The sequence below is a fragment of the Ovis canadensis genome, chromosome 17 (assembly GCF_042477335.2).
Source record: "Ovis canadensis isolate MfBH-ARS-UI-01 breed Bighorn chromosome 17, ARS-UI_OviCan_v2, whole genome shotgun sequence".
NCBI lineage: Eukaryota > Metazoa > Chordata > Mammalia > Artiodactyla > Bovidae > Ovis > Ovis canadensis.
In genome coordinates this window covers 11645693-11672773 of record NC_091261.1, presented here as the reverse complement: position 1 = coordinate 11672773, position 27081 = coordinate 11645693, and positions in this window count along the sequence as shown.

Below are 27081 nucleotides of genomic sequence, written 5' to 3'. Positions count from 1 at the left end.
ACCCTGCATATAAGTCAAATAAGCAGGGTGACAAAATACAGCCTTGATGTACTCATTTCCCAATTTGGAACCAGTCTGTTGTTCCATGTCCAGTTCTCACTGTTGATTCTTGACCTGCGTACAGATCTCTCAGGAAGCAGGTCAGATCTGGTATTCCCATCTCTTTAAAAATTTTCCACAGTTTCTGGTGATCCACACAGTCAAAGGCTTTGGCTCAGTCAATAAGCAGAAGTAGATGTTTTTCTGGAACTCTTTTGCTTTCTTGATGATCCAGCGGATGTTGGCAATTTGATTTCTGGTTCCTCTGCCTTTTCTGGTTCCAAACCTGGCTTGGAGAATTTTGAGCATTACTTTGCTAGCATGTGAGATGAGTGGTCATGTATGGATGTGAGAGTTGGACTGTGAAGAAAGCTGAGCACTGAAGAATTGATGCTTTTGTACTGTGATGTTGGAGAAGACTCTTGAGAATCCCTTGGACTGAAAGGAGATCCAGCCAGTCCATCCTAATGGAGATCAGTCCTGGGTGTTCATTGGAAGGACTGATGTTGAAGCTGAAACTCCAATACTTTTGCCACCTCATGTGAAGAGTTGACTCATTAGAAAAGACCCTGATGCTGGAAGGGGTTGAGGGCAGGAGGAGAAGGGAACAACAGAGGATGAGATGGCTGGATGGCATCACTGACTCGATGGACATGAGTGTGAGTGAACTCCGGGAGTTGGTGATGGACAGGGAGGCCTAGCGTGCTGTGATTCATGGGGTCACAAAGAGTCGGACACAACTGAGTGACTGAACTGAACTGAACTGAACTGAGAGGAGTGCAAATGTGCAGTAGTTTGAATATTCCTTGGCATTGTCTTTCTTTGGGATTGGAATGAAAACTGACCTTTTCCAGTCCTGTGGCCACAGCTGAGTTTTCCAAATTTGTTGGCATATTGAATGCAGCACTTTAACAGCATCATCTTTTGGGATTTGAATCAGCTCAACTGGAATTCCATCACCTCCACTAGCTTTGTTCATAGTGATACTTCCTAAGGCCCACTTGACTTCACATTCTAGATGTCTGGCTCTAGGTGAGTGATCACACCATCATGGTTATCTGGGTCATTAAGATCTTTTTTGTATAGTTCTTCTGTGTATTCTTGCCACCTCTTCTTAATATCTTCTGCTTCCTTAAGGTACATACCATTTCTGGACTTTATTGTGACTATCTTTGCATGAAATGTTCCCTTGGTATCTCTAATTTTCTTGAAGAGATCTCTGGTCTTTCTCATTCTATTATTTTCCTCTGTTTCTTTGTATTGATCACTGAAGAAGCTTTTCTTGTCTCTCCTTGCTATTCTTTGAAACTGTGCATTCAAATGGGTATATCTTTCCTTTTCTCCTTTGCCTTTCACTTCTCTTTCCTCTGCTATTTGTAAGGCCTCCTCAATCATTTTGCTTTTTTGCATTTCTTTGTCTTGGGGATGGTCTTGATCACTATCTCCTGTAAAAATTCACAAACCTCTATCCATAGTTCTTCAGGCACTGTGTATGAGAGCTCATTCCTTGAATCGGTTTGTCACTTCCTCTGTATAATCATAAGGAATTTTATTTATATCATTCTTGAATGGTCTTGTGGCTTTCCCTGCTTTCTTCAATTTAAGTCTTAAATAAGGCTCTAGGAAGTGATGTTACTTTTTCTAGCTTTTAGAATTCCAGGAAAAAAAAAAAGGTGTAATTTAAATATAGTTCCTTAATGGTCCCAAGATACTTTCAGGAAATATAGTGAAAAATAGTATAGTTTTTTTTTAAAAATAGTTTATTAATGAGCTTCAAGTTATAGCTATTTATTTTCTTTAAAAATAATATGTTTTTCATTGGAACAGCTATTGTTAATAGTACTGCAAACTCCTAATAGAGAAAATTGCATTTAACAAAACTGTTCTTCACCAGGCTGCTGCTACTGCTGCTGCTAAGTCGTTTCAGTCGTGTCCAACTCTGTGCAACCCATAGATGGCAGCCCACCAGGCTTCCCTGTCCCTGGGATTCTCCAGGCAAGAACACTGGAGTGGGTTGCCATTTCCTTCTCCACTGCTCAAAAGTGAAAAGTGAAAGTGAAGTAGTTCAGTCGTGTCCGACTCTTAGTGACCCCAGGGACTGCAGCCTACCAGGCTCCTCCATCCATGGGATTTGCTAGGCAAGAGTACTGGAACTTACATGTAAATCAGCATGCACCCATGATGGTTAATAATTTCACATTTCCTATTTGTAGTTAATTTTTTTACTGCCATCATGTAATCCTTTGAACCAGTGTAGATAATTTTCCATTTTCAACTGTCACCTTCACTTACTAAACTCAATTTGTTTCCTCTGATTACAAAGAATTGGATCTGATCAGAGGATTGAATTATTAAGGACCCTTTTAACCCATTAGTGGAGCATTTATTTTACATGTGGAGTGATTGAAATATATCATCCTTAAAAGTAGGAAAACTATGTTATTTTATCGATGAATAACAAAAACAGAAAGAATGTGCTGTAATCCTTTCTCTCTTTCTTTTTAGTAACATATTTTAATTTTATGCCTGTAGTGATGAGCTGACCAAGACTCCACCTTTTCCATGCCCTCTGGCAACTAGGATGACTGGTTGGTGGGACTGTTGGAAAGGCCTTTTTTTGGTTCTTTCTCTTTCTCCTGTAGCCCAACAGAAACAGTGATATGATGGTTGGAGCTCCAGAAACCAACCCGTGCCCATGAAAACAGAGAACATGTGCTGAGTACAGCAAAGCAGAAGGAACATATTTCCCTGTATACAGGGATATATATATATATATATATATATATATATATATATATATAGTATACAGATAGACATATACATACATACATACATTCATATATTTCCCTCAACCACATTGTTTTCTAGCTTCAGATTCCTTTAACATGAAACAGAGCTCAATGTCTCTTGTTTAAACTATTACCACTAGTAGGCAAATATAACTCTTAACCACATCTCTTCAATGATGAAATAGTGATTTTACATGTGACAGACAAATTAGATTTATTATTTCTCCTTCTTTAGCTGGTTTACACTAATAAATTTGAATATGTTTATTTTATTATACAAACATCTAATTGTTAATTTAAAACCACCCTTAGATATTCTAAGATTTTTAGATTTTATCTTAACATCTTTGCAACATCTGCAAAAGCAATCATCAAACATTTGTGAAATGGGAATAAGAGGAGTACCTACTTTGTAAGAAAATATATATCTAAGGGCTCAGCAAACTTTAAAGGAACATAAAAATATTTGCTGCTGTCCAACCAAATAGATCTTGCAAAAGTCAAAGTTAAACAATGGGAATAAAAAATAATTACAGTAAAGATAAATCAATGAAAGTAATTTTGAGACAAGAAGTAAGTATATTCTTTAAAAAAAATAAACTTATTTATTTTAATTGGAGGCTAATTACTTTACAATATTGTATTGGTTTTGCCATACATCAACATGAATACACCACAGATATACACGTGTTCCCCATCCTGAACCCCCCTCCCGCCTCCCTCCCCGTACCATCCCTCTGCGTCGTCTCATTGCACCAACCCCAAGCATCCAGTATCATGCATCAAACCTGGACTGGCAATTCATTTCATATATGATATTATACATGTTTCAATGACATTCTCCTAAATCATCCCACCCTCTCCCTCTCCCACAGAGTCCAAAAGACTGTTCTATACATCTATGTCTCTTTTGCTGTCTCACATACAGAGTTATTATTACCATCTTTCTAAATTCCATATATATGTGTTCGTATACTGTATTGGTGTTTTTCTTTCTGGCTTACTTCACTCTGTATAATAGGCTCCAGTTTCATCCACCTCATTAGAACTGATTCAAATGTATTCTTTTTAACGGCTGAGTAATACTCCATTGTGTATATGTACCACAGCTTTCTTATCCATTCATCTGCTGGCTATTATAAACAGTGCTGTGATGAATATTGGGGTACATGTGTCTCTTTCAATTCTGGTTTCCTCAGTGTGTATGCCCAGCAGTGGGATTGCTGGGTCATAGGGATGTTCTATTTCCAGTTTGTTTTTTTTTTTTTTGACAGCACGGAATTTCAAACAAATTCCCTCTGGTAATTTTTTGCAACTCTACCATAAGATAGTGAGGATTTATTTTTTGCATTAGAGGCATTGTTATTTTGTAAAGATTAGACTCGCTCATTTTAACAATAGTCTGTGTGAAAATATAGCTTATGCAGTCTCATCAGGCTGCATACTGTGCTGTGTTTACAGCAAGGAAGTTTTATAAAAGGTAACTCCACTCACAGTTTGCAGTATTAAAAAAAAAAATCTGTTTCATTGATGTCAACCTGTACTCCAACTGTTTGCCTATATTTTTGTATGACTCTGCATTTTCCTTGGAGATTAAGACAGTCACATAAATAAATCACTCTTACCAAAACACAGAATTTGCTTTTTAAGATGTTGTATAGCATGTGTTCCAATGAAAGCAAGGGAGAAACATTAGCCCACAGGAAAGACAGCTCTACAAAGTCCTAAGACTAAGATCTGCAGAGAGCAAGACACGGGTAGGAATGAACATGCATGCATTTTTATTCAGACATAGTAGTTCAAGCAGAACATCAATTTGTATTTGTTAAAAAAATAAAATAAGAAAATAAGCCAGCATTGTTTTGAAAATTATCAAAACCCTCTTTTCAACTTAACTTAAACTGTTAAATATACACTCATTCACTCACAAGAGCTAATATCCTTTTTCATTGCATAGAACACCAAATTTCACATAACTGATAAAACTGGGCATTTTTTTCTTTGAATTGAATCTAAAAACATATATTAGGTTTATAAGTTCCATTGATGTTGTATAGAGTTACTAAATTTACTTCTTTCTGTGTCTGATTTTTTAATTGATTATATCACCCAATTTCAGTACCTACCCTGTAAAGACTTCTGTGGAATAGGAAATGAATAAAACAGCCTCCAGGCCTTTGCAGTCCATGAAAAGAAGGCATACACAGGCAACGACCAGAGTGGTGCAAGCAAAGCTCAAAGGATTCAGTAATTTAGATAAAGAGAAACAATTAGGTGGTTATGCTGAACCCAGGTCCCCATTGTATCTTATCATTCCTTCAAACTAGCTCAACTTGTTCATTTCTAAGTGTTCAGCTTTTACAGAGAGCACAAAAATAGAGTTTGGACAATACAAAAAGGGCATGCTCTGTTTTAGAAACAAGAGCAAAGTTGATAGACCTTCTGTTAAATGATTAGCACCTTTACACCTTTAAACAACTATGCCAAAAGACATATGTATATTCATACTTGTGACTTAGAGCACTTTTGTCTTTTACATAGGTGTTTATCTTAAGTGAGATATTTGTTATGTCTCGTTACCAAAGAACTTTCCAAAAGAATGCATATTCAGTTTATTATAAACTTTTTTGAAGTAAAAACCTAAAGTTTGTTCGTTCATGCATTGCAGAAGGAAATGGCAGCCCACTCCTGTGTTCTTGCTTGGGGAATCCCAGGGACAGGGGAGCCTGATGGGCTGCCATCTATGGGGTCACACAGAGTCGGACACGACTGAAGTGACTTAGCAGCAGCAGATAACATTTCACAGTCATAACTTTTGTGTTTCATAAGGTATACATGTTCCTATCCTGTGTCTATGTAACAAAGATCATATTAAGAATGGTCTAATTAGTTTCTGTGGTGTGAAAAGTCAAGTTAGGTATAATGATTTTGCAAAGACATAAATAAGATTGTTAAGAACAAATGTCAAGTGAAAAATTATTGATAAAGCTGCCATTTGTAGAAATATGCATCATCTAAATGAATAAAGGTATTCCGATGACAAAAGTTTACCTAGGTCAGCGAATTTTAGATATAGGGATTGGGGTAGGTGTAATTATAAACAGAAGGAATTATAAATAGTACAGGACTCATCCTCCAGTTGTTGTAATGTAGTCAAGCATACAACTAATTTTGAAAAATTACAGTAGCAGCGCTGTTGACAGTGAATTAACAGAGGTTAAGAATGGATGAAGAGATAGCAGTTAGAATATTGGATATTTCCTTGAGTTAACTAAGACTAGGTTGTGTGTGTTAGTCACTCAGTCATGTCCACCTCTTTGCAACCTCATGCACTGTAGCCTGCCAGGCTCCTCTGTGTACCTGGAATTCTCCAGGCAAAAATACTAGAGTGGGTTGCTATTTCCTTCTCCAGAGGATCTTCCCAACCCAGGGATTGAACCCAGGTCTCCTACATTGCAGGCAGATGCTTTACCATCTGAGCCACCAGGGAATACTAGGACTAGGTTAGTGGATATTCATTAACTCATAAATTAAGCAGATCTTCCTGACCCAGGGATTGAACCCAGGTCTCCCGCATTGCAGGCAGACGCTTTAACCTCTGAGCCACTAGGGAAGCCCTAGAAATAACTTATTGAATATTAAATAATGCCAGACACTATTCTTGCACTGAGGATCCATTTATGAGCAATCAAACAAAAGTCACGGCCCAATGGAAATAAAATTCCACTGGAGAAGACTTAAAATAAGATAAAGATGGAAAATACATAGTGTTTTACAGAGTGATGAATGGGTAGGAATCAAAGAAATTAAGGAAGAGAACTTTGAATGTCACTATGAGTTTTTTAGGTGGAAAATCCGGGGAAAGCCTCTCCAAGAAAATAACAAGTAGATAGAAATGAGGGAGCTATCCATGAGGACCTATCTTAAGGAGAACATTTCATGAACAGTGAGCTGCAAATGTGAGGCTGTAAGACAAGAACATGACTGGGCATGGAGTCTGTAATATGGCAGAAGAGTAGGGGGAGAAGAGTAGGAAACTATCAGGGGAGTGTGTAATTTCCTCAGTTCTGTCTTATCACAACAGTAATTTGAAGCAACAGACCAGTGTTACAGCCTTCGGAGAGGCCAGTGTCATGGCTCCGTGTTACACTTCAGTTTTATTTAGAAAATAAAGGAAAATACATCCTTGAGATGTGAGGGCATGCCAACCCAAAAGACACGAAGAGAAGAGAGAGAAACAGAGAGAGATCCCTCGGCCCTTTGGCTCCTCCTTTGATGTTTGTTTCTCCCGCCCCCACCGGGCCTGCTCTATGTAAACCGGGCTAGCCAGGAGTGCTGTTTGTTCTACCTGAGATCCTCGCTATGGTCCTCGGACCTTCCCTTGTTCTATTTTTGCAGGCTTTTCCCTTCCTTGTCTTTTAGCCACTGCCATTCTGGACTCCTTTTTCCTATTCTAACTACCTAACAAAATGAAGCAGGAGATAACAAGAAACTATGTTATGCATATCAGTAGTTATTCAGGATGAAAGAAAAGACTGTGTCAGTGATTTACCTATTTTCTTTTGGTTCTCAAGGCCCCCTAAAATATCCACCTATATATGATACTGGGGCAGAGAGTCTGTAAATTATATTTCTCACTTAGTCAAATGGCTTCCTGCTCAGTTTTACCAACAGAAGTCAATAGAAGGAGATCATAAAGTAAAGGAAGAAGAAAAAAAAAGACATCTTTTTGTTCTTCTATTCCTCTTTGAAGCTGATTTCTTGAATCTTCATCTTAGAGCACACCCTGAACCAGCCGTCTGATACCTCCTTGCAGGTTTCAGAAGCAGTCATTTGGGATCCTCTTTTCTGAGGTCTAAAGAGCAATGATGGGGCTCCTCCTTTAACCTTGTAGGTCCTTATAGTTTTATCACCTACCCTCAGTCCTTAGGACTAGGGCTGGGAGCTTCCTCCTGAATTATTAGTAATGAATAATTCCTCCTGAATTATTACTGCAATGTTTCTTTTTTGTTTCATCACCTTCAAATACCCATTTACCAATTCTCTGTTTAAATATCCTTTACTCAAATGCCTTGTATGATTTCTGTTTTTTTGATGGTTACACTGCCAGGGACCAAGAGTGATTCCAAGTAAACTAAAAGATAGGATTATGGAATTACTTTAAATATATCCTTTACCTTGAACTTAAGTAATGTTAAATTCCTTATCAGTAGAAACTAAGATAATGATATTGCCATGGCAAGCAATATTTAACTAAATTACTACCTGCAATTGCTTGAGATAATGTGCTTACTGTAATCAATATCTTATAGGACCAAGTGGCTGCTGCAGTTGTCAGGTATGGTGGTAATACTAACCCTGATGACTACGTGGTAGAATAGCTATTTCTGACTACACTGGAGACCATAAAAAAGGAAAATGTGCTCAGGGATTTAATAACCTCAAGACTTCTCTGGTAACACCAAAAGACTCTCATATTTTTGCATGAATGTATTTATTTTAGTTTGTATACAGCAGGGCAGATATGACTGAAAATTAAACTCAACATTTAAATGTTTGGGTTAGTTATGAAATTGAAATGAATGTGTATTCATAGGTGTCCCAAGTGTCCTAAGTGAAAACTAAGACATTGATTCAGAAGGAGGAGGGATATCTGGGTGGATATAAATGAAGCTAAAAACAGAAATCTACTCTGAGCCTCCCTCTCAGTGAGTTGCTTCTCAAGAGCTCCCACTCCTATTTTATCTAGTCCTATAGCTAGAAAATTCTGAGTGCATTCCATCAACAAGTGAAAACCCAGCCCAGGAAAAACAGGTTTTACACCAAAAGAATTACAATGCATTTCTAAATTATGCTGGCATGAATTTAGGGATAGAAGTGGGAATATGTTATAAGGATATTTGACCAAGGAGGATGAAATATAATATTTAATCAAGACAATGCAATCAACATAGGGATTCTTTTTTAAAATATAAATTTATTTATTTTAATTGGAGGCTAATTACTTTACAATATTGTATTGGTTTTGCCTACATCAACATGAATCCACCACAGGTATTCCTGTGTTACACGTGTTCCCCATCCTGAACCCCCCTCCCTCTTCCCTCCCCATACCATCCCTCTGGGTCATCTCAGTGCACCAGCCCCAAGCATACTGTATCATGCATCTAATCTGGACAGGCAATTCATTTCATATATGATATTATACATGTTTAAATGCCATTCTCCCAAATCATCCCACCCTCTCCCTCTCCCACAATGGAATATTACTCAGCCATTAAAAAGAATATATTTGAATCAGTTCTAATGAGGTGGATGAAACCGGAGCCGATTATACAGAGGTAAGTAAGCCAGAAAGAAAAACACCAATACAGTATACTAATGCATATATATGGAATTTAGAAAGATGGTAACAATAACATAGGGATTCTTATTCCAGAGTTAATATGGTAGACTGAGCAGATGAAAGTTGTTCTAACAGTTTTCTTGGTCTACTGGATTCAGTGGTGGCCCTCTTTCAGTGAGAATTGATGAGAATTTCTAATCTAGTCTAAAGAAAAAGCTTAAGGATACAGGGATGTAAGAGTGAATTTAACCTGTGAAAATTGCATAGGCACCACCACTACTACATCTCTTTAGAAGGCCCAGAGGGCATACCTTTCACTGAGGCATGTACCAGTATCTTTGTAAAGCTCTGTAGTAGCTGTCCTCTGAAGTCTAAAGTTGGTAATGAGAGATGCTGTCATTGAAAAGGAATCCTTAATTTCAATAAATATCATGGAATCACAGAATAGCAGAAGTAGCAACACTAAACTCAAGAACCAAGATTTGTACAATTACTGTAATGGATGGCAAGGAAGGGTCGGTGATCAGAATATCCTGCCTTGCCAGAATCTTAGACTATGGTTGCTTGATTTCTAAGAGTGAAATATCTTAGGTGTGAAATATATGAGCAGATTTCTGAAGTGTTGCTTAGTCAATATAATAAGAAAACTCTAAGTGTGGTGGGAAAACATCTGACTTGAGTATTGTTTGTTATCCAACTTCTATGAACCTAAGCCAGTTCACTGACTTGGAGTTCTTTGATTTAAAAGTAGGCCAGGGCTTCTCTGGTGGCTCAGTGGTCTAGAATCCACCCACCGATGCAGGAGACATGGATTCAATCTCTGTTCTGGGAACATCCTACAGGCCATGGAGCAATTAAGCTATTGCACCAAAGCTACTGAGTCAGTGCTGTGGAGCCCAGGAGCCACAACAACTCAAGGAGCCACCCAAATGCCACAACTACTAAAGTCCACTTGCCCTAGAGCCCAGTGCTCTGCAACAAGAGGGACCATCACATTGAGAAGCCTGCATACCGCAGCTAGAGAGTAGCCCCTGCTCTCCACAGCTAGGGAAAGGTCTGAGCAGCAATGATGATCCAATATAGCCAAAAGTAAATAAATAAAACATGTTAAATAAATGTTTTTAAATGGAAGCTGTATATCTTTGAGAAATGACTTTGTAAATTGCCACAGTTTGTACTGCAAAACTTTTCTAAGTCTTCCTGAGACCTGCTTGCAAACATCTGCATACTAGATTTGAGTTGATTCTAATCCTAGAAACTAAAAAATCACTTTGGGCTACTGGTCAAAATGGGTGCATGCGTGCTCAGTCATGTCTGACTGTGATCGCATGGACTGTAGCCCACCAGCCTCCTCTCTCCATGGCATTTCCCAGGCAAGAATACTGGAGTGGGTTGTCGTTTCTGCTCCAGGGAATCTTCCCAACACAGGGCTCAAACCCATATCTCTTACATAGGCAGGTGGATTCTTTACCAGTGTGCCGCTTGGGGAGCCCAGGCAAAATGGATTTAAATCAGAAATGCATTTAAATTAGAAAATCCATGTCACAGTGGGTCACTTAAAGGGGGATTTGTAGTGGGGGGAAAAAGAGAGCTTTGTGTTTCCTTTCATTCTTATGTTGTGTATTGCAAACTAGCAATTCTTGCAGTTCCTCCCTTCAAGAAGTAAATCTATTTTTCCATGTATTGAAATGAGCTGCCCTTGTGATTTGCTTTAGCCAATAAAATAGGGCAGAAGTAATATTGAGTGAATCCTAAGCCCAGGTCTCAAGAAACTTTTTATCCTTCTGTTCTTTCTTTTGGAAGCCTTCAATTGCTACATAAAAGAGCCTGTCATTGCCATCTGGAAGATGAAAAAGCACATGGAACAGAGACAAAGCATTATAGCTAAAGCCTCAGACACATAAGAGAGTCCAAAGACCAGCACAACCATCCCAGCAACTGACCACAGACAGATGAGTAAATCCATCTGAGCCCAGAGGAATTTCTAACTTACTGCATCTTTTCTTTTATCCATATTACTTTGTCTAACAATTTTAGTTAAATTGTGACTGAACAAGATTTAACATCCTCTAGAGATGGGATTTGGTAAATGTTAGAACTTTGAGTCTGCTTTATAGGGAAAAAGTGTGAGAGTGATTTCATTTGGATAAGAGAGAGAGTCAGACCCTGCTGTGTAGAAGGATGCTTGTTAATATTCTTCCGTGGAAGTAAAAATATGTGTAGAGGAGTTTTATGAGTGCTGAGTAGCCAAAGCTGGTGGCTTTATGATGGTGAGACTGAGGCTCAGAGTTGACAAATTACATTTCCAGTTCCATTCACCAGCTGGCTTCTTTGTAGATTCTACCTGCAGGATACATAGGAAGAAGGCAGAGGAAGAGACTTTCTTCTATTTTCCTCTTCTTTGTCAACACTGCTCAGAAGCAGCAGTTAGGTCTAACCTCTAGTGTTTTATGATATTTCCAGCATAGCTCTGGGGCACAATCTCAGAGGAAAGCAGCACTCTGGCTCCTCTCTCAGAAGCATTAGAACTAGCCTGGTGGACTCCTTCTTCTAAGCTCCCAGGTTCTGGTAACCTACATTTTCCCTTTTGCTCTCCGATCCAGTGCTGATATTCTTGCCCACAGTTCCCTTTGCTCTTTAAAGTCATCCAGAACCTATGTAAGAAGACCCTTAATTTGAAATATCCAATATAGTTTCTATTTTCTTGACTATACCCTAAAAATATGAAGCCATTGCAGGGTTTTGAGGTCTGGAATAATTCGCTTTGCATTTTTTAAATTTAAATTTATTTATTTTAATTGGAAGCTAATTACTTTACTACATTGTATTGGTTTTGTCATACATCAAAATGAATCCGCCACGGGTGTACACGTGTTCCCCATCCTGAACACCCCTCCCACCTCCCTCCCAGTGCCATACCTCTGGCTCCTGACATTAGAGACCTCTTAGTAGAAACAGAGAGCTTGGACCAAGAAGTGTTAAATTCTGCATGTATTTTGAAGGTATTAGTAATGAGATTGCAGATAGACCAGGTATGAGTTTTGAGGAAAAGTTTGAATTATTATCTAGGAAAGTAGGATACTGAATAGAGTAGGGAAGTCTAGTGTTAATGTTGGACTTCCCTGGTGGCGCAGAAGGTAAAGCATCTGCCTGCAATGTGGAGAGCTGGGTTTGATCCCTGGATCGGGAAAATCCCCTGGAGAAAGAAATGGCACCCCGCTCCAGTCCTCTTGCCTGGAAAATTCCATGGATGGAGGAACCTGCTAGGTTATACAGTCCATGGGATCACAAAGAGTTGTACACGTGTTAATGTTAGATGACAAGGTTAAAGATCATGAATTTAAAAGTGAAATCTGTTGGTGTAGCTGTGTGTTTTCTACAGGCACGTTTCTATAGTGATTTGAACACAATGCTAGCTGCTGTGACAGATTAACCATCAAATCTTAGTGCCTAACACAGTAGAAATTTATATATTAGTAACCTGAAGTCTTGTTGATAGTGGGACATAGCAGTAGAGGTGAAATCCAAGGGTATACATCTGTATCTTTCAGTGCTCCTGGTGAATAGAATCTCAGCACAGGTTTTCCAAGATTATCCTGGACTTTGATACACAGCTAGAAAGTTAGAGAATGGAGACAATGGAAGATCTCAAAATTTTATATATGCCAGTCTTAGAATTGATATGAATCATTTCTACTCACATTTATTAGCTAAAATTCAAACCCATAGTTACACTTTAAATCAGCAAAGACTGAGAATATTGTCTAGCTTTGTGCTGGGGGGAAGGAAAATAGGTTTGGTGAACTGTTAGCCAGTTTCTTTGAAAGGGAAAGACCTGACCTATCAAAGTAAGCAGAGACTAAACAAAGAGTTTAATTGGGGTTGTCATTTTGCAACAGTACCACTAAAGTGAAGGAAGATCAAAGGAATTCAGAATGTATGTGAGGAATGATTATGACTGACCATGAATTTAAACTGGATAAGGAGAAAGGGCACAAAGGGAGAGCAAAGATGTGAGAGTTGATGTGCTGATGTGCCAGAATGGTGACAGGATTATTAGAGTTGCCACAATAGGAAGTGCTGGTTGGAGAATATGATGAAATGAAAATTGAAATGAAAATTATGGTTGTATTTCAGTGCCACCATTTGCAAAGATAAGAGCAGGATCCTGAAAGTAAATATCTGAGATAGGGAGCAAAAAAGATCTTTGAGGAAAGAGTTAAGGAATTCAGTCACCATATTGACGGGTGATCTACATGGATATTGGAATGTTAAAGAGTAACAATGAGTCAGGTGCTGAAATATTTTAAGGAATGAGGAAATGTGAAAATAAGAGCAGTGGATGATTTGGAAAGCTCTTTAGAGGGTAAAAAGATAAGACTTGATGATTGGCTACTGGCAATGGAGTTTAAATAGGTGTCAAGAGTCAATCCCAGGTTTCTCACTTGTGCAAGTGAATGAATAATCTAGCCATCTATATTAGAGAAACATTTTATAATAAATATCTTTAGGAGATACGAGTTTAGTTTTAGATATGTACAGTTCAAAATTTTTCTCTCTCAAGTATCCAAATGGACATTATGAGGTGATTGTTTGGAATATAAGGTTCTCAGAGAAAAAAACAGATATGAAATGCATATTTGAGACTCATAAGAAAATAAGCAGTATTTAAAACCATGTATTGTTAATATCTGGAGAAGGCAATGGCAACCCACTCCAGTACTCTTACCTAGAAAATCCTATGGATGGAGGAGACTGGTAGGCTATAGTCCATGGGGTCACTAAGTGTCGGACACAACTAAGCGACTTCACTTTCACTTTTCACTTTCCACTTTCATGCATTGGAGAAGGAAATGGCAACCCATTCCAGTGTTCTTTCCTGGAAAATCCCAGGGATGGGGGAGCCTGGTGGGCTGCCGTCTATGGGGTCGCACAGAATCGGACACAACTGAAGCAACTTAGCAGCATTGATAATATCATCTGGAGAACTATTAGGAAACAGAACTGAGCCTTGAGACATATAGGAAAAAAAAATTAAGCACAAAGAGAGCAATTTTATTTGTTCAACCTACCATATATTAATTCAGGAATAAGTACGCTCATGTTGATTAATTTGTCCTGATCCAATATTTCATCCCCTTTGTCTAAAACTGAAATAATATACTCTCACATATATCCCTTTGGTTTATGCCAATATAACTTAGAATATATTGTAATCTTTTGGAGTGTAGCCTATTTCTTCCTAGGTTGAATTTTTACTTATCTCTGTTGGGATATATTTAGAACTTTCTAGTTATAGGTGATAAGGATAAGTAGGTGATAGGGATAGGGATAAATCTTGAGGAGAATCATTGAAAGAACGCTTAAAGTAGATTCAAAATTTTCATCTTTATTCATGTCTTCCCAAATATCCTCACTCCTCCTAATCAATGCCTTCGTTTCCACTTAAGGATATTTGAATAGTCTGTGAAAAGGCCTTATATTTTTATTCTATAATATTTAAAGATATAAATATCTATAATTTAAATATAAGTATTAAAACATTTTAATTTCAACCACTTCTACCCTCCCTCAAACAGATAAAAATAAATATAAATATACAAAAGTAAGATTTTTGGGGGGATGACAAGAATTTGAGTTGAAATTGTTAAATTCCTGATCATGTTATTTTCCCTTTGTATGGTCTCCAGGTGAGGCTTCCCTGGTGGCTCAGAGGTTAAAGTGTCTGCCTGGAATGCGGGAGACTTGGGTTCGATCCCTGGGTTGGGAAGATTCCCTGGAGAAGGAAATGACAACCCACTCCAGTACTCTTGCCTGGAGAATCCCATAGAGGGAGGAGCCTGGTAGGCTACAGTCCATGGGGTCGCAAAGAGTCGGACAAGACTGAGAGACAAACTACTACTACTAACTATGGTCTCCAGGACAGACGTAAATAGCCCTTCTACCAAAACCAAAAGAGTATGAAGTTTAGGAGTCAAAAAGAGTTTATATTCAAGAAGGAAAGAGTAGTTAATAGAATTAATAGTAACATTATTGAGAGCTTACTAGGTGTCAGGTTATGCTCTAAGAACTGTGAAGTTGCTCAGTCCTGTGTAACTCTTTACCATCCCATGGACTGTAGCCTACAAGCCTCCTTCATCCATGTTATTTCCAGGCAAGAATACTGGAGTGGGTTGCCATTTCCTTCTCCAGGTGTATGTGTGAAGTTGCTCAGTCATGTCTGACTCTTTGCAGCCCCATGGACTGTAGTCTACCAGGCTCCTCCCTCCATGGGATTCTCCAGGCAAGAGTACTGGAGTGGGTTGCCATTTCCTTCTCCAGCGGATCTTCCCTACTCAAGGATTGAACCCGGGGCTCCCGCATTCCAGGCAGATGCTTTAACCTCTGAGTCACCAGGGAAGCCCAAGAACTGTAAAAATATGTATTTACCTTATTTTTACATTTCTATGATAATACTACTTTTACCTCTATTTTATAGAGAAGGAAATTGAGGCATAGAGATATTTTCAATCAATTGCTTTAGGTCCCAGGTAGTAACTGGCAGATCCAGGAATCTATCCCAGGCTGTCTGACTCCAGAGCCCACAGTTTCAGTGACTACTTTATACTAATTTCTAACCACAGGTGGTCAGCACCACTCAGAGAAAAGTAAGCCATGAAATAGGTTTTTTGATTAGTGATATGGAGGCTATTGTTGATGATAATGAGAGCTGTTTTGGAGCAGCAGAACATGAGGCTTATCAGAGTATGGTGAGAAGAAAAATGGGTGTCTGGAAGTTAGGGGTGTTCAAGTATCCTTGACCAGAAAATGCCATGGACAGAGGAGCCTGGCAGGCTGCAATCCCTGGGGTCGCAAAGAGTCAGATAGGACAGCGTCTAAGCTAAACCACATATGACAGCTTCTATTTTTCTCTTTTAGGAAATCATGGGTCTGAAAAATTTTGGGTTTGGTGTGGTATAAATAGATGTCGAGAAAAGTACAGTGAACATGAAATTTTTTCAGTTGTGTCCGACTGTTTGTGACCCCATGGACTATACAGTCCACAGAATTCTCTAAGCCAGAATACTGGAGTGGATAGCCTTTCCCTTCTCCAGGGAATCTTCCCAACCCAGGGATCAAACCGAGGTCTCCCACATTGCAGGAGGATTCTTTACCAACTAAGCTATCAGGGAAGCTTGAAAAATATAGATGATGTGAAATATTGATGCCAGTGATAGATTTGCTAATTATCTACATGAGGTCAGTGATGATAAATTTATAGTGTTACTTTGCTCTGTTTGCCATTTTTTCCAGTATAATTCATTGCCCAAGACATAGAAAATGGATTCCTTCAGAATTTGATTTTGTTAAATGAATGCAATGAAATAACAGAAGAAATTGGAGTTTATAAGGAAAAAAAAAATGAGCTGTGAAATCTATATTGGACAGGAAGGCAGGAAAGAAGGATTATGATTGTGTTTATGTTTACAGTCTTGATTATGGTTATGGTTAGGTCAATATTAGGGTTAGAGTAAAGGTAGAGAGTGTGGAAGGGATAAAGAAAAAGTTGCAGGGTAGTCAAAGTAAGATTAACTGAAAAATCTGAAAAATGATTTCAACTTTATTCACTTCAGATTATGGCCAGTCCATATTATCTCTTTAAGAATATGTATCAGAATGAAACAGAGGAAAACATTGGAAACAAGTGGTTAGAGTCTTGAATAGGACTGGAAAATTATGGACTTGGATATTTTATAGGATGATTGAGATCCTATAAAACCCACTCAAGTGTTCTTGCCTGGAGAATCCCAGGGATGGGGGAGCCTGGTGGGCTGCCGTCTATGAGGTCGCACAGAGTGGGACGTGACTGAAGTGACTTAGCAGCAGCAGCAGCAGCAGCAGCAGCAGCAGCAGCAGGAATCTTGGCTGAAGAGAAGGCCTATCTGTGACTCAAGTGTCAAGATGCTCAGCGAATGAGGTGAAGTTAGTGAGTGGTTGGTATCTGCCACTCATAAGGGATGGGAGTGAGTGACTGGACTGAGCAGCAAGCTTCCCAACAGTGGGAGTGCTCAGTGGACAGTGGGAAAGAAATATGTGAAACCTGCTCATAGGTGACAGAAAATAAAAGCCACATGCTAAGGCCAGAGGTAAAACTAAGCTCTCAAGAAAGTTAGGGTCCAATTGAGGCAGAGACAGGCAAAATGTCCTGAATAGAAGTTGATGGTATAGAGGAATTCTTATGTTATGTTCACTTTTAGGGAACACTGTGATGTAAGTGGGAAGAAAGGTGAAGGAAGAGGTGCTGGGAGTTGTCTCAGGAAGGTGAACAGCATAATGCAATAGAAAGTAGATTTTTTTCAATAAATTATGCTATTTTTTCCCCCAGTAGTCATTTATGGATGTGAGAGTTGGACTATAAAGAAAGCTGAGTGGCAAAGAATTGATGCTTCTGAACTGTGGTGTTGGAAAAGACTCTTGAGAGCCCCTTGGACTGCAAGGAGATCCAACTAGTCCATTCTGAAGGAGATCAACTTTGGGATTTCTTTGGAAGGAATGATGCTGAAGCTGAAACTCCAGTACTTTGGAGTCCCTTGGACTGCAAGGATATCCAACCAGTCCATCCTAAAGGAAGTCAGACCTGAATGTTCATTGGAAGGATTGATGTTGAAGCTGAAACTCTAATACTTTGGCCACCTGATGAGAAGAACTGACTCACTGGAAAAGACCCTGATGCTGGGAAAGATTGAAGGCAGGGGGAGAAGGGGATGACAGAGGATGAGATATTTGGACGGCATCACCGACTCAACGGACGTGAGTTTGAGTAAACTCTGGGAGTTGGTGATAGACAGGGAGGCCTGGCGTGCTGCAGTCCATGAGTCAGACATGACTGAGCGACTGAACTGAACTGATGTTATTTTTTAAAGAGGGCACTGAGACTTTAGATATTGGCTGAATTAAACAGAAAGTAAAAGCCTGAAAATTCATGAATTTGGTCCTGACATTCTCTTTGAAGGAAGTCGAGTTGAAAGACTGACCTATAATTCTTGGCTCACCACCCAATTTGGGGCAATGTTGCTTTGGCCTCAGAAGGTTCAGAGCAGAACACAGGACTTTGATGTAATGTCCCCCTTTCTGCTGACCAACATGTTTATTATTTGTCTAAATGTTTATTACTTTGGCTACAATCTGTTATTGAACATATCATTCTCTGTTGAATTTGTTTACAAATCTCCTCTACTAAACTCTGAGTTTCCAAAGGGCAAAAACTGAAACTTGTCTTTTTGTCATTAGCACTTAGTTCAATGGTTGTTAAGTAAATATTTGATCAGTAGCCTTAAATACTGGAGAAGGAAATGGCAACCCACTCCAGTGTTCTTGCCTGGAGAATCCCAGGGACAGGGGAGCCTGGTGGGCTGCCGTCTATGGGGTTGCACAGAGTCGGACACGACTGAAGCGACTTAGCAGCAGCAGCAGCTTTAAATACATTACTTCTAGATCACATTCATCATCCTGTCTAAGACTCAATATAGTTTACCAATGTTATGCTAGTTCCTAATTACTCCAAAAAAACTTTAAAGTCTAGATATAGAAGTTGAGTACAAACAAGAGGAAGAATGTGGAAATAATAGTTTGTGTATGAATCAGTGATAAGAGAGAGGAAACCAATTAGCATTCTTTTCATTATCAGTTGTTTTCAATTGTGATATGATGACCTGGATAGGATTTCCCATAAGAACTGAGTAGTGGAAAAAAAAAAAAAAAAAAAACCTACGTAAAAGAGAATTGTCTATTGCTTAACTGCCCTTGATACTTAAGTAATCAATCTGAAATAATTATTTAAATAATAAATGGCTTAATGGACTCTAGTTGATTGTAGATAGTTGATATTTTGATATAAGGTACCCTTCCCCATCTGCATTGTCAGATAATATAGCCAAACTTTCTTAGAAGTTAAATTTCATTCTCTAGGCCAAAGTTCAATCAGAGCCTTAATTTTTAATGACCTCCATTTGCAATTTACTTCTTTCCTACTGAGTGAGAAAATTTTCTTCTGTCCCTTTAGAATTCTGAACATTTTTTACACTAGTAGAATTGTAATTCCTGACCATAGGCTTTGTAGTAGATATTGTAAAATAGTAGAGAGAGTATGGTTTCATCAAACATTATCAAATAAGCTCTTGCCAAATTCTAGTGGCAAAAACAATATAATAGTCTTGTAAAGAAGAGCAGAGTAACATTTTCATAAGGTAAGGTTTTAAGCTTATCTCTAATACAATTATACTTCCCTTTTCAATCAAATATAGATTTCTCTGTCAAGCTTTTAATAATAAAGTAGTCAACTTATTATTATAGTTACCACTTATTATTAATTGGCTGATTGACAGTGTATCTCATGTTATCCTAAAAATAATCCTGAAGTTTGATTTACACCTCTCAGATTATAGATAATAAAACCTAGATTCAAAAAAGCTAAATTTTCTTCTGCTACAAGGTTTTAAAGAAGCACCTGGAATACAAGAGCAGTTTTACTAAATCCCATCCCCATGCTCTTGGTACTATACCACATTACCTCTGTACAATATCATATTTGCCAGTGTTTCCTTGGGGATGGAAGTCAAATGTGTATACATACCCACACACAAACACACACATGGCAATAAGCACTGGGCAGAATATAGAAGAAATCAGACCCAGTTGAATGGGAACTTAGAAATGATTCTAATGAAAATTTTAAATTTTTTTTGTCTTCAATTTATGTTGAACTTTTTGTTTGTTCATTTAAGCGAAGAAAGCTGTATTTTCTGCAGAAAGATTCTTCATTTATCTGCAGTTTTGTGAAATAGGTACAAATATAAAGAAGAAAATTAATAGCAGAAGGATATTATATTTAAGTAAAAAATGTTACTTCATCCTCATAGTAAAGCCACTAAAAACAAAAACTTTATTTTTGACTGGGATTTTAATTCCTCGCTCAAAGAAAAGTGCCAGAAATTTAATGTTGGCCAAGATTCCTATAGGTGACAAAAGTACCACCAGTTCATTACAGCCACTTATAAAACCTGGAGAAACAGCAGGCATGTTCTTTGTTAAGTCATTTTAATAATTATAGGTAAATTGAACTACAGGTACACAGTATCTTATTTACAGCATCAAAATCCAAAAATCCTTAGAAACTGAAATTTCATCATACTAAAACTGATTTTGGGTTAAAAGCAAACCTGAATTGAAATGAGGCTATATATAGTTTTTAAGTTGCTTTCTATGAATTTTCATATTTCACTACAGAAAAGTTAATACTTTAATTAAAGGGATAATGCAGCTGCTGTGTAATATATGGTACATGCATCACATTCTTATCCTAAAATTTCTGAATACCAAGTACATCTGTTCAAAGAGTTTTAGAAAATGAGCTCTGAAACTATGTATTTCTCTTTCATGTTCAGTACTGTTGCAGTTATACCAAAGTTATCCTCAGTTTATATAGTAAATTTTCACTGTTTCAATATATTTAAAATTAACTAGAAGTAATGAGACATTTAATTATTTATTTATTTACATAGAAATAATTAGACTTCAAGGAAAGAGCATTTACCCTTTGTGGGGGCAAATGTGGTCTTTTATACTGTAAAGTCGTAAGAGTTCAACAATAAAAATGAAGAGCATTCCCATCACACCAGAAAGTTTCTTCAGGCCCTTTGGCAATTGATCCCCTTTATGCCTCAGAATGATAACCATTTCTGATACAACAGAATAGAATTATGTGATGTGTGTTTTCTTTCTGGTTTCTTTCACTCAGGTTCATTATTTGGGGATTTGCCCTACTTCTTACATGTATTAGTAAGAAGTTGCCTCTATTAGTTTTTTAAATTGTTGAGTAATATGCCATTATATGAATATTTCACAGTTTGTTTATCTATTTCCCTGTTTATGGGAACTTGGTTACTTTTCACATTGGGCTATGATGAGTAAATTTTCTGTAAACATTGGTGTACAATTATTTTTCTAGGTATATATTTCCATCGTTTTTTGAGTAAATATCTAGAAGCTACATAAATGAGCCCAAGCAGAAAGTATACATTTAACTATAAGAAACTGCCAAACTGTTTTTTAAAGTAGTTTACCAATTTAGACTCCCACAAATAGTATATGAAAGTTCTGATGGCTCCACATACTCAACACACATGGTATTGCTAAGCTTTTGTTTTGTCTTTTAAGTAATTTTAGCTTGTCTAGCTGGTTCAAAATTGGGAAAGCAGTCCATTAAGGCTATATATTGTCACCCTTCCTATTTAACTGCTATGCAGTGTACATCATACAAAATGCTGGGCTGGATGAAGCACAACCTGAAATCAAGATTGTGGGGAAAGATATCGATAATCTCAGATATGCATATGACACCACCGCTATGGCAGAAAGCAAAATGGAATTAAAGAGCCTCTTGATGAAGGTGAAAGAGGAGAGTGAAAAAGCTGGCTTAAAACCTAACATTCAGAGAACTAAGATCATGGTATCCAGTCCTATCACTTCATGGCAAATAGATGGGGAAACAATGGAAACATGATAGACTATTTTCTCAGGCTCCAAAATCACTATGGCCAGTAACTGAAGCCATGAAATTAACAGATGCTTGCTCCTTGGAAGAAAAGCTATGACAAACCTATACAGCATATTCAAAAGCAGAGACATTACTTTGTCTACAAGTGTCAAAATAGTCAAAGCTCTGGTTTTTCCAGTAGTCGTGTATGGATGTGAGAGCTGGACAATAAAAAAGACTGAGCATTGAAGAATTGATGCCTTCAAACTGTGGTGTTGGAGAAGACTCCTGAGAGTCTCTTGGACAGCAAGGAGATCAAATCAATCAATCCTAAAGGAAATCAACCTTGAATATTCATTAGAAGGACTGATGCTGAAGCTGAAGCTTCAACATTTTGGCCACGTGATGTGAAAAGCTGACTCATTTGAAAAGACCCTAATGCTGGGAAAGATTGAAGGCAGGAGGAGAAGAGGACAACAGAGTATGAGATAGTTGGATGACATTAAGAAAACTCCAGGAGGTTGTTAAGAACAGAGAAGTCTGGTATATTGCAGTCCATGAGTTTGCAGAGTGGGACAGGACTGTGCACATGAACAACAATAATCAGGTATGCAGTAGTATCTTAAGTGATTCTAATTTGCATTTTCCTGATGACTAATGAAGTTTAACATCTGTCACTGAGGATATTAGCTACTTGTGAGATGTTTGTTCAAATATCCCTTTCTCCTTTTTTGGGGTGATCTTGCTGAATTGTGAGAGTTCTTACTATATTGTGGATTCAAGCCTTTTATCAGATGTGTGCTGTGAAAGTTTCTTTCAGGATGCAGCTTTAAAAAAATTTTATTTATTTATTTTAATTGGAGGCTAATTACAATATTGTAGCGGCTTTTTCCATACATTGAAATGAATCAGCCAAGGGCACACATCTGTTCCCCACCCAGAACCCCCCTCCCACCTCCCTTCCCCATCCCATTCCCCAGGGTCATCCCAGTGCACCAGCCACAAGCATCTTGTCTCATGCATCGAACCTGGGCTGGCAATCCACTTCACATATGATAATATACACGTTTCAGCACTACCCTCTCAAATCATCACACCCTCAACTTCTTCCACAGAGTCCAAAAGACTGTTCTTTACATCTGTGTCTCTTTTTGCTGCCTTGTATATAGGGTCATCATTACCATCTTTCTAAATTCCATACATATGCATTAGTATACTGTATTGGTGTTTTTCTTTCTGACTTACTTCACTCTGTATAATAGGCTCCAGTTTCATCCACCTCATTAGAACTGATTCAAATAAACAAATAAATTCTTTTTAATGGCTGAGTAATACTCCGTTGTGTATATGTACCACAGCTTTCTTATCCATTTGTCTCCTTATGGATATCTAGGTTGCTTACATGTCCTGGCTGTTATAAACAGTACTGCGATGAACATTGGGGTACATGTGTCTCTTTCAATTCTGGTTTCCTCAGTGTGTATGCCTAGGAGTGGTATTTCTGGGTCATAAGGCAGTTCTATTTCCAGTTTTTTAAGGAATCTCCACACTCTTCTCCATAGTGGCTGTACTAGTTTGCATTCCCACCAACAGTGTAATAGGGTTCCTTTTTCTCAGCACCCTCTCCAGCATTTATTGTTTGTAGACTTTTTGATAACAACCATTCTGACCGGCGTGAGATGGTACCTCATTGTAGTTTTGATTTGCATTTCTCTGATAATGAGTGATGTTGAGCATCTTTTCATGTGTTTGTTAGCCATCTGTATGTCTTCTTTGGAGAAATGTCTATTTAGTTCTTTGGCTCGTTTGTTGACTGGGTCATTTATTTTTCTGGAATTGAGGTGCAGGTGCTGCTTGTATATTTTTTGAGATTAATTCTTTGTCAGTTGCTTCGTTTGCTATTATTTTCTCCCATTCTTAAAGCTGTCTTTTCACCTTGCTTAGAGTTTCCTTTGTTGTGCAAAAGCTTTTAGGTTTAATTAAGTTCTATTTGTTTATTTTTGCTTTCATTTCCATTGCTCTGTGAGGTGGGTCATAGAGGATCCTGCTGTGATTTATGTCAGAGAGTGTTTTGCCTATGTTCTCCTCTAGGAGTTTTATAGTTTCTGGTCTTACGTTTAGATCATTTAATCCATTTTGAGTTGTGTGTGTGTGTGTGTGTGTGTGTGTGTGTATGGTGTTAGAAAGTGTTCTAGTTTCATTCTTTTACAAGTGGTTGACCAGTTTTCCCAGCACCACTTGTTAAATAGATTGTCTTTTCACCATTGTTTATTCTTGCCTCCTTTGTCAAAGCTAAGGTGTCCATAGGTGCATGGATTATCTCTGGGCTTTCTATTTTGTTGCAGTGATCTATATTTCTGTCTTTGTGCCAGTACCATACTGTCTTGATGACTGTCTTGATGACTGTCTTGATGACTGTAGTTTTGTAGTATAGTATAAACTATAAGCTTTGTAGTATAACCTGCCTGAAGTCAGGCAGGTTGATTACTCCAGTTCCATTCTTTCTCAAGATTGTTTGGCTATTCAAGGTTTTTTGTATTTCCATACAAATTATGAAATTATTTGTTCTAGTTCTCTGAAAAATTCCATTGGTAGCTTGATAGAGATTTTATTGAATCTATAGATTGCTTTGGGTAGTATAATCATTTTCACATATTGATTCTTCTCATCTATGAACATGGTATATTTCTCCATCTATTTGTGTCCTCTTTGATTTCTTTGGTCAGTTTTTTATAGTTTTCTATATATAAGTCTTTTGTTTCTTTAGGTAGATTTATTCCTAAGTATTTTATTCATTTCATTGCAATGGTGAATGGAATTGTTTCCTTAATTTCTCTTTCTGTTTTCTCATTGTTAGTGTATAGGAATGCAAGGGATTTCTGTGTGTTAATTTTATATCCTGAAACTTTACTATTTTCATTGATAAGCTCTAGTAATTTTCTGGTGGAGTCATTATGGTTTTCTATGTAGAGGATCATGTCATCTGCAAAGAGTGAGAGTTTTACTTCTTTTCCAATTTGGATTCTTTGTATTTCTTTTCCTTCTCTGATTGCTGTGGCTAAACTTGAATAGCAGTGGTGAGAGTGGGCACCCTTGTCTTATTCCCGACTTTGGCAGAAACGCTTTCAATTTTTCACCATTGAGGATAATGTTTGCTGTGGGTTTATCATATACGGCTTTTATTATGTTGAGATATGTTCCTTTTCTGCCTGCTTTCTAGAGGGTTTTTATCATAAATCGATGTTGAATTTTGTCAAAGGCTTTCTCTGAATCTATTGAGATAATCATATGGTTTTTATCTTTCAATTTGTTAATGTGGTGTATCACATTCATTGATTTCTGAATATTAAAGAATCCTTATATCCCTGGGAATAAGCCTACTTGGTATGATGTATGATCCTTTTAATCATACATTGTTGGATTCTGCTTGCTAGGATTTTGTTAAGGATTTTTGCATCTATGTTCATCAGTGATATTGGCCTGTAGTTTTCTTTTTTTTTTTTCCTATGACATCTTTGTCTGGTTTGGGGGGATGGTGGCCTCATAGAATGAGTTTGGAAGTTTACCTTCCTATGCAATTTTCTGGAAGAGTTTGAGTAGGATAGGTGTTAGCTCTTCTCTAAATTTTTGGTAGTTTATCTGTGAAGCCATCTGGTCCTGGGCTTTTGTTTGCTAGAAGATTTCTGATTACAGTTTAGATTTCTGTGTTTGTGATGGGTCTGTTAAGATTTTTTATTTCTTCCTGGTTCAGTTTTGGAAATTTATACTCTTCTAAGAATTTGTCCTTTTCTTCCAAGTTGTCCATTTTATTGGCATATAGTTGCTGATAGTAGTCTCATGATCCTTTGTATTTCTGTGTTGTCTGTTGTGATTTCTCCTTTTTTTTTTTCTAATTTTGTTGATTTGATTCTTCTCCTTTTGTTTCTTGATGAATCTGGCTAATGGTTTGTCTATTTTATTTCTCTTCTCAAAGAACCAGCTTTTAGCTTTGTTGATTTTTGCTATGGTCTCCTTCGTTTCTTTTTCATTTATTTCTGCCCTAATTTTTATGATTTCTTTCCTTCTACTAACCCTGGGGTTTTTCATTTCTTCTTTTCTAGTTGCTTTAGGTGTAGAGTTAGGTTATTTATTTGACTTTTCTCTTGTTTCTTGAGGTAAGCTTGTATTGTTATGAACCTTCCCCTTAGCACTGCTTTTACTGAGTTCCAATGGTTTTGGGTGGTTGTGTTTTCATTTTCATTCATTTCTATGCATATTTTGATTTCTTCTGTGATTTGTTGGTTATTCAGAAGCTTGCAGTTTAGCCTCCAATTGTTTGTATTCTTAACAGCTTTTTTCCTGTTGACATCTAATCACAGCACTGTGATCAGAAAAGATGCTTGGAATGATTTCAACTTTTTTTTTTTTTTTAATTTATCAAGGCTAGATTTATGGCCTACGATATGATCTATCCTGGAGAAGGTTCCATGTGCACTTGAGAAAAAGGTGAAATTCATTGTTTTGGGTAAAATGTCCTATAGATATCAATTAGGTCTAACTGGTCCATTGTATCATTTAAAGTTTGTGTTTCCTTGCTAATTTCCTATTTAGTTGATCTATCCATAGGTGTGAATGGGGAATTAAAGTCTCCCACTATTATTGTGTTACTGTTAATTTCCCCTTTCATACTTGTTAGCATTTGCCTTACATATTGTGGTGCTCCTATGTTGAGTGCATATATATTTATAATTGTTATATCTTCTTCTTGTATTGACCCTTTGATCATTATGTAGTGTCCTTTGTCTCTTTTCACAGCCTTTATTTCAGAGTCTATTTTATCTGATATGAGTATTGCTACTCCTGCCTTCTTTTGGTCTCTATTTGCATGGATTATCTTTTTCCAGCCCTTCACTTTCAGTCTGTTTGTGTCGCTTATTTTGAGGTGGGTCTTGTAGACAACATGTATAGGGGTCTTGTTTTCATATCCATTCAGCCAGTCTTTGTCTTTCGGTTGGGTCATTCAACCCATTTACATTCTAGGTGATTATTGATAAGTATGATCCCCTTGCCATTTACTTTGTTGTTTTGGGTTCGAGTTTATACACCTTTTCTGTGTTTCCTGTCTAGAGAAGATCTTTTAGCATTTGTTGAAGTGTTGATTTGGTGGTGCTGAATTCTCTCAGCTTTTGCTTGTCTGTAAAGCTTTTGAATACTCCTTCATATTTGAATGAGATCCTTGCTGGATACAATAATCAGGGCTGTAGCTTTTTCTCTTTCTTCACTTAAATATGTCTTGCCATTCCCTTCTGGCCTGAAGAGTTTCAGCTGAAAGATCAGCTATTATCTTTATGGGAATCCTCTTGTGTGTTATTTGTTGTTTTTTCCTTGCTGCTTTTAATATTTTTTTCTTTGTG